This window comes from Tachyglossus aculeatus, chromosome 3, assembly GCF_015852505.1.
Source record: "Tachyglossus aculeatus isolate mTacAcu1 chromosome 3, mTacAcu1.pri, whole genome shotgun sequence".
In the NCBI taxonomy this organism is placed as follows: domain Eukaryota; kingdom Metazoa; phylum Chordata; class Mammalia; order Monotremata; family Tachyglossidae; genus Tachyglossus; species Tachyglossus aculeatus.
In genome coordinates, this window is record NC_052068.1 from 63,537,352 (window position 1) to 63,546,520 (window position 9,169).

The window sequence follows — 9,169 nt, forward strand, 5'->3', positions numbered from 1 at the left end:
AGACGGTCCCTACCCAACAATGGGCTCACAGCCTCTTCTCCCCCTTCGCCTTCCTCTCCCCCTCCTCCTTCCTCTCCTCTCTCCCTCCTCTCCCCCTCTTCATCCCTCCTCTCCCTTCTCTCCCCCTTCCTCTCCTCTCTCCCTCCTCTCCCCCTCTTCTCCCCCTCTTCGTCCCTCCTCTCCCTCCTCTCCCCGCTTCCTCTCCCTTCTCTCCCCCTCCTCTCCCCTCTCCCTTCTCTCCCCCACCTCTTCCTCCTTCCTCTCCCCTCTCCCTTCTCTCCTTCTCTCCCCTCTCTCCCCTGCTTACTCTCCCCCCTCTCTTTTCCCCCCTTCCTCTCCCCTCTCCTCCCCTCCCCACTGTTCCTCTTCCCTCTTCCCTTCTCTCCCCCCTCCCCATCTTCTCCTTCCTCTACCCCATCTCCTCCTCCTTCCTCTCCCCCTCCTTCCTCTACCGTGCCCTTCTTCTCCCTCTCCGTCCTCTCCCCCTCCTTCCTTCTCTTCGCCTCCTTCCTTTCCCCTCTCCCTGCACTCCTCCTCCCTCCATCTCCCCCACTTCCTCTCCTCTGCTCCCTCTCCCATGTCCTTCCTTTCCCCCACCCTACTCTCCCTCTCCTTCCCCTCCCCCTCCTTGCTCCCCCCTTCTTCCTCACCCCTTCCTTCCTTCCTCTCTCTTTCCCCCTTCCTCCTCTCCCACCTGCCTCTCCCGACTCCTTCCTCTCCTCCCTTACCTCCCCTTTCCCCCTCCTCTCCCTCCCGCAACTTCCTCCCTTCCCCTCCCCTCCTGGAAAGCCCTGCACTTGACTCTCCTCCGCCATGTCCGCCAACCACCAACTAGGGCAAGAAGATGCAGACAGGCGGGGCTTCCTATAAATTTGTCCCAGTTTGGATAAGCAGCGTGGCCTAGTGGAAAAAAACACACGCCTGAGAGTCAGAGGACCTGGGTTCTAATACTGATCCCGCCACTTGTCCTCTGTGTGACCTTAACTTCTCTGTGCTTCAGTTCCCTCATCTGTAGAATGGGGATTTAGACTGTGAGCTCCACGTGGGACACGGACTGTGTCCGATCTGATTAGCTTGACACTATGCCAGTGTTTGGGAAAGTAGCTGGCATATAGTAAATGCCTAAGTACCAGTTTTTTTTGTGTGGTTCCATCACTTGGGAGATGTGTAGGCTCAGGAAGTGGCCTCTCTTAGGTGCCTGCCATTCCAGGGTCTCCATTTAATGCGATTCCAAACTGATCCCAGAGGCCAGGGGTGGGCTGACTAGGCCAATCAGATCTAGCACTGTTGTCGTCTCCCAGACGCATAGCACACTGCTCTGCCTCATTTGGTGCCCCTTACACTCTGTTAACTGATTAACTGGTGCTCAGAAACCCATGGGGATTTGGGGATGATAACTCTCTCCACCCCACCCTTATTTTTCAAGCAAGACGCTGACTTCATTATTATTGTTGTTGCTGTTGTATCTTTCCACCGGATGCTATGGAAACAAACACCACAAGGACCCTGCCTCCCATTCGGTGGCCTGGCTCCTTGCCTGTGAGTGGGAAATTAATTCACTCTTGGAATTGAACTGAAACTTCTTCAGGATACTGGGGTGAAGTGAGAACACCTCTACGTGCCCCCAGACTATTAAATGGAGTCCCACGTACACTATTGGGTACATGTCCCAGTGTCCATGTCCCACAATGGAAATTCCAGGAGCTCAGACTCACATTTCCTTCCTTCCTAGATCCTCCACCCTCTAGGTCTGATGAACCAGAAATCCTTTAAACCTAGGATTTAGTGCCTGCATGGGAACAAGGGCATGTTTCCAATCTAAACATTAATGGTCAAATTAATAAACAATGCCTGGAATTGTTTATAAGTACTCCTATTTTTTAAGGCACTCTCACACCGCATGTTTCATTTTGTCCTCACAACATCCATATGAGATAGGGAGAAGTACTTACTGTATTAACCCCATTTTACAGGTAAGGAAGCGGGAACAGAGTGGTAAAGTGACTTGCCTGATATAACACAGAAGGCCGGTGACAAAGGCCTAGATTATTCATTCATTCATTCAATCAATTGTATTTATTGAGCACTTAAAGCAGGACCAGAGTGGTAAAGTGACTTGCCTGATATAACACAGAAGGCCGGTGACAAAGGCCTAGATTATTCATTCATTCATTCAATCAATCGTATTTATTGAGCGCTTAAAGCAGGACCAGAGTGGTAAAGAGACTTGCCTGATATAATGCAGAAGGCCGGTGACAAAGGCCTAGGTTATTCATTCATTCATTCATTCATTCAATCGTATTTATTGAGCGCTTACTGTTTGCAGAGCACTGTACAAAGCGCTTGGGAAGTACAAGTAGGCATTTTAAATTATTTCTATTAATGCCTGTTTTCCTCTCTAGACTGTAAACTCACTGTGGGCAGGGAACATGTCTGCCAACCCTATTGTATTGTACCCTACTAAGTGCTTAGTACAACGCTCTGCGCACAGTAAGTGCTTAATAAATATGATTGATCGATTAGAATTTAGCTTCTTCATCTCCTACTCACGTTCTCACTACTAGACCACAGAACCCAACATGTTAGAGTGAATTAAAAGGATTTAAAGGTCTCCAAAGCCACACTAGGTGTGCTATGCTCTGCAGTAGGAACCACTCATCTCATCTCAAAGAGGCAATTTGCTAGTAGCTAGAGCATGAGCTCGGGAGTTAGAAAGACCTGGGTTCTAATCCCAGTTCCACCACTCATCTGCTATGGGTGGGACCTTGGGCGAGTCACTTCACTTCCCTGGGCCTTGTTACCTCCTTCCCTTCCCCACAGCACCTGTATATATATATATATATGTTTGTACATATTTATTACTCTATTTTACTTGTACCTATCTATTCTATTTATTTCATTTTGTTAATATGTTTGGTTTTGTTCTCTGTCTCCCCCTTCTAGACTGCGAGCCCACTGTTGGGTAGGGACCATCTCTAGATGTTGCCAACTTGTACTTCCCAAGAGCTTAATGCAGTGCTCTGCACACAGTAAGCGTTCAATAAATACGATTGATTGATTGATTGATTATAATGGGGATTATGACTGCGAGCCCCACGTGGGGACCTGATTAGTTTGCATCTGCCCTAGGGAATAGAACAGTACCTGGCACATAGTAAGCCCTTAGCAAATACCATAAAAAAATAAAAGTGGAACTTTCCTGATTTGAAAGAGTTAAAGCACCTTCTCGGAACGGCTTCTTAGACTAGGGGAAGAATTCTCCATAGGAGCAGATAAATTTGCCACTGACAATTTTGCCCTTTGACCAAGAGCTGTAGTTGACCCACGGATTCAAGTGAAGCAACTGGGATAGATACTTTCCCTTTTTCCTCTTTCCAGCTCAGTACAAGAGTGTCAGTCAGTGACCTATGGACAAACACTGCCAACATGATTATTGCCTGTTTATGAGAGTCCAATCAGTGGAGCTTATGACACACTCTCCCCTTTCCCACCCCTATCTCTGACTGGCTGGATGATGGTGAAGGTTGTGGTAACTTTCCTCTGGATAAGTGGAAAAAGGAAAAGCGCTAATGAAGAACATCTCTCTTTTTCAATTTAGTTCCTTATTTCTGAATGGGCTGGATGGAGTTTTGGCTAAACTGTTATACTAACTAATGACATTCATTCATTCGATAGTATTTATTGAGCGCTTAATTGTGTGCAAAGCACTTTGACATGGGTGGCTCATCATGAAATCTGCTCTGCTCCTCCTCCTTCCCCATTGCCCCTACTCCCTCCCTCTGCTCTACCCCCCGCCCGACAGCAATCAATCAATCAATCAATCAATCGTATTTATTGAGCGCTTACTGTGTGCAGAGCACTGGACTAAGTGCTTGGGGAGTACAAGTTGGCAACATCTAGAGACAGTCCCTACCCAACATTGGGCTCACAGTCTAAAAGGGGGAGACAGAGAACAAAACCAAACATACTAACAAAATCAAATAAATAGAATAGATATGTACAACTAAAATAAATAAATAAATATTTATTTATTTATTTACAAGTGCTATATACACAGCACTTGTGTATATATGTACAATTTTATCACCTCCTCCAAGAGGCCTTCCCAGACTGAGCCCCCTTTTTCCTCTCCTCCTCCCCATCCTACCTCCTTCCCCTCCCCACAGCACCTGTATAGATGCTTGTACAGATTTATAAACTATTTATTTTACTTGTACATATTTACTATTCTATTTTTCATTAATGATGTGCATTTAGCTTTAACTCTATTTGTTCTGATGACTTGACACCTGTCCACATGTTTTGTTTTGTTGTCTGTCTCCCCCTTCTAGACTGTGAGCCCGTTGTTGGGCAAGGACTCTCTCTATATGTTGCCGACTTGTACTTCCCAAATGCTTAGCCCAGTGCTCTGCACATGGTAAGCACTCAATAAATACGGTTGAATAAATTATTCTATTTATTTTATTAATGATGTGTATATATATCTATAATTCTGTTTATTTATATTGATGCTATTGACGCCTGTCCACTTTTTTTTTGTAGTCTGGCTCCCCCCTTCTAGACTGTGAGCCCGTTGTTGGGTAGGGATACTCTCTATCTGTTGCCAAACTGCACTTTCTAAGCGCTTAGTACATTGCTCTGCAAACAGTAAGTGCTCAATAAATACGATTGAATGAATGAATGAATTACAGTGTAGAAATTTATTGACCACAATCTGTAGCAGAGGATGCACAATCACCTTCAAAAAACAGGGAAATACTGCCAGTCAATCAATGGTATTTATTGAACACTTACTATGTGCAAAGCATTCCTTCAATCATATTTACTGAGTGCTCACTGTGTGCAGGGCACTGTACTAAGTGCTTGGAAAGTACAGTTCAGCAATTAAAAGAGAAAATCCTTGCCCACACCAGGCTTACAGTCTAGACAGTCTAGAAGCCTGGTGAGAAGCAGCATGGCTTAGTGGAAAGAGCATGGGCTTGGGATCCAGAGGTCATGGGTTCTAATCCTGGCTCAGCCACTTGTCCGCTGTGTGACTTTGGGCAAGCCACTTAACTTCTCTGTGCCTCACTTACCTCATCTGTAAAATGGGGATCAAGACTGTGATCCCCAAGTGGGACAACCTAATAATCTTGTATCTATCCCAGTGCTTAGAACAGTGTGTGGCACATAGTAAACGCTTAACAAATACCAACATTATTATTATTATGTACATTAGGGCTATGGGACTGAGGGTAAGCCGAGGGTACAGTGCTCTGCACACAGTAAGCGCTCAATAAATACGATTGAATGAATGAATGAGGGTGGAAGGAATATCAAGTACTTAAAGGGTACAGATCCAAGTGGAGGGTGACACAGAAAGAAGAGGGAGTGGGGGAAATCAATTGATTGTTTTTATTGAGTGCTTACTGTGTGCACAGCACTGTACTAAACCCTTGGGAGAGTACAATAAAACACATTTGGTAGACACATTCCCTGCCCACAAAGAGCTTACAGTTCAGACGGTATAAGAACTCGGTCAATAAAGGGTTTGGGACGACTGATTTTGCTCAAACCAAGTACAACATTAAAAATTTTCCCAAAGAGCAGGGCAGGTGTAACAGAGAAATACTCTTCCCGTTTCAGAACAAAAATTCACAAACGTAGGACGATACCTTATTTCCAAAATGGCTGAGTTCTAGTTTCAACACATTTTCAGAAATGAAAGGGAAAGAAAAAGAGTTTTTCCCCAGAGGGTAACACAGCTAACAGCCCTTTCACAGATCAACACGTTTACCCAAATTGCTAACCTTGTTTCTTTGTGTTTTTCACCCGATCATTTTACCACAGGGATCATCAATCGTCATCATCATCAATCGTATTTACTGAGCGCTTACTATGTGCAGAGCACTGTACTAAGCGCTTGAAAACAGAAAACAGCCTCTTTCGGAGTTGAGGTTTCTCATGTAATACTAAAAATTGAACAGTGCAATCAGCCACAGAACACAAGCTATTCACAGTCACATACAAAAATTAAACAGCTTTCACTTTCACAGTTACAACAAACTTACAGGATGGAAATTTCCTTCTGTGAACCTGTGATTTGACAAGGGGATTCTTTGCAGCTTAATTTGCACCTTCTCGCCGATCTGTTTGGTTTCTTGGAAATATTCTAAGTGTAGGAATCTTTGGGAACTAGATGTGATAGGAACACAGCCCACTGTTTCGACCAGCAATCAGGGAGCTGCATTTCCTGGATTCTAGATTGAGTTCTGCAGGCGACCTCTGTCTAATCTTTTTTTTGCTTGGTCTCAGTTTCCCCGTACATCCAGTAAAACACGATAGAAGCTGCATGGCCTAGTGGATCTGGGAGTTAGAGGATTTAGGTTCTATTCACTGCTCTGCCAATTACCTGCTGTTTGACTTTGGGCAAGTCGCTTAACGTCTCTGAGGCATAGAGAAATTCTCTATGCCTCAGTTACCTCATCTGTAAAATGAGGGTTAAGACTGTAATCCCCATGTAGGACATGGATTGTGTCCAACCTGATTATCGTGTATCTGCTCCAGAGCTTAGTACAGTGCCTGGCACATAGTAAGCACTTAACAGATACCGTTAAAAAAAAGAACAGGGGTGATATCCCTTCCCTGACTCGCTGTTTTTTTGAGTGATTTTGAATTTAGTCAGCAGTTTTGAAGTAGCATCTTGATTTAATTTGCAGTGTGAAGAGCCCAGAGTGATAGGGAATGTGCTCCTAAAATCCAATAAATTAGTAAAATGCAATTTGCTAGTCAAGCGAGAACGTCCCAGATGAGATTAAAAATCTCTTAGTGAAGAGGAAAAACTCCACAGGAATAAAAGTACAGCGGATCAATACTAAGATTGTTGAACAAGGAATCCGTCTTAAAATGAGGTCCTTTTTCCTTTCGTTCCCCATGTATCTTAATTAAGAGGGCTTCGATGGGGTGATTTCAGGAAAGGTTGGTGGAATGTGTGAAGCTTAAGAGTGAATGCTCTGTTCTTTGCAACCCCAGTTTGGCCCTCACTTTGATTTCATGTGAATGCACAGTAACTTGGTGCCTGGGTTTATGTCCTTGTGGGACTCTTCCTTGCCAGCTCCACCGTCTGTCCCAGTTTGAGCAGGAGTAGGGGCTTTCACTCCGAGTCTGGAGTGGGCAACGGGGCCCAGGGGCGGCGGGGGAATCTGCAAGCCTGCTTCCAGGCCACACCGGCCTGTGGTGCTCTTGTCTTCCTAGGGATGCCAAGACATCATTCATGCGCCTAGACCTTTGACTGTCTAGTCTGGATTGGCCAGGAGAAACCATCCTCCATTTCCTGGTCCCGCTCCCTCTCCTGGTTTCCACAATGAGGCAGTCACCTCATGAAACCTGTCGGGCTGAAACACCACAGCACAGGGCATGAAAGGAAGCATTAATTCATTCATTCATTCATTCGTATTTATTGAGCAGTGCATGGCTCCTTAGTAACCTACGCATCAAGCAAAAACTCCTTACTCTTGGCTTCAAGGCTGTCCATCCCCTCGCCCCCTCCTACCTCACCTCCCTTCTCTCCTTCTCCAGCCCAGCCCGCACCCTCCGCTCCTCTGCCGCCGCTAACCTCCTCACTGGGCCTCGTTCTCATCTGTTCTGCCATCAACCCCCAGCCCACATCCTCCCCCTGGCCTGGAATGCCCTCCCTCCACACATCCGCCAAACTAGCTCTCTTCCTCCCTTCAAATCCCTACTGAGAGCTCACCTCCTCCAAGGGGCCTTCCCAGACTGAGCCCCCTTTTTCCTCTCCTCCTCCCCATCCCCTCCACCCTACCTCCTTCCCCTCCCCACATCACCGGTATATATGTTTGTACAGATTTATTACTCCATTTATTTTACTTGTACATATTTACTATTCTATTTATTTTGTTAATGATGTGCATTTAGCTTTAATGCTATTTGTTCTGATGACTTGACACCTGTCCACATGTTTTGTTTTGTTGTCTGTCTCCCCCTTCTAGACTGTGAGCCCGCTGTTGGGTAGGGACCGTCTCTATATGTTGCCAACTGGTACTTCCCAAGCACTTAGTACAGTGCTCTGGACACAGTAAGCGCTCAATAAATATGATTGAATGAATGAATGGGTTGATCCAGAGCAACAGAAAACTCGCCCCATCTCAAAAGGAAGTATATACAGCTTTCCCCTGCCAGAGTTGAAGAGAGGTGAGGTTGGGTCGGGTGGAGTGGGAATGGGTAGTTTGGGAATCAGTATGAGTAGGAATGCACTTAGCACAGTGCTTTGCACACAGTAAGTGCTCAATAAATACGATTGAATGAATGAATGGTTAATGAGGAGTGAGGTGGGGGGGGACTGGCTTGAAAAAGAGCAGTTGTCAGTAGGTCAGTCCCCCTTGTCTAGTGGGAGCAAACAAGCCCTCATAGCTTTTCCTTTGGACTAATTTTAGAGTCCCAGGCCAGAGTTACTAGTAATAAACACTCCAACCCTTGCGCGTTAGAATGCGACATTCTGTTTGGCACTAGAGAATAGAGAAGAGGTCCATGGGTGTTAAATGCCATCTGTGATGTGCAGGGTTCCTGCCTCTGAGCCCAACAAGTAGTCTGTAGAATCAGATACCTTATCTCAGCGGTCTCTCATCATCCTGTGATTCTCAGAACAATGTACTGGGTCCATGAACCATACATACAGTAATCTGCCTTAACACTAAAATGAAATATCATCTTCAGACTTTTCACATACAAATGGCTCCCTTCCTGGAACCTCGTGAAGGAGAAATAGAATCAATAAAGCCTGCTCTACAAGAAGACTCCAGACTAAATGTCAACAAGAATTCCAGGGATTCCAGGTTGGAGCCAGGATGGAACTGGACTGATGGATATTCATTCAATCGTATGATCAGCCCGATAACAGAGCCCATTTTTCCCACTAACCCGTGCCTATGAAACTGCTCTGATGCAGGGAGGGGACTCTCTCATAATTCCTGCAGGGAATTCAAGGGGGTTGAGGACATAGATTCTAGACTGTGAGCCCACTCTTGGGTAGGGACCGTCTCTATATGTTGCCAACTTGTACTTCCCAAGCGCTTAGTACAGTGCTCTGTGCACAGTAAGCGCTCAATAAATACGATTGAATGAATGAATGAATGAATAGCTCCAGAGCAGCTGACGGTTCACGCTGGCTGGT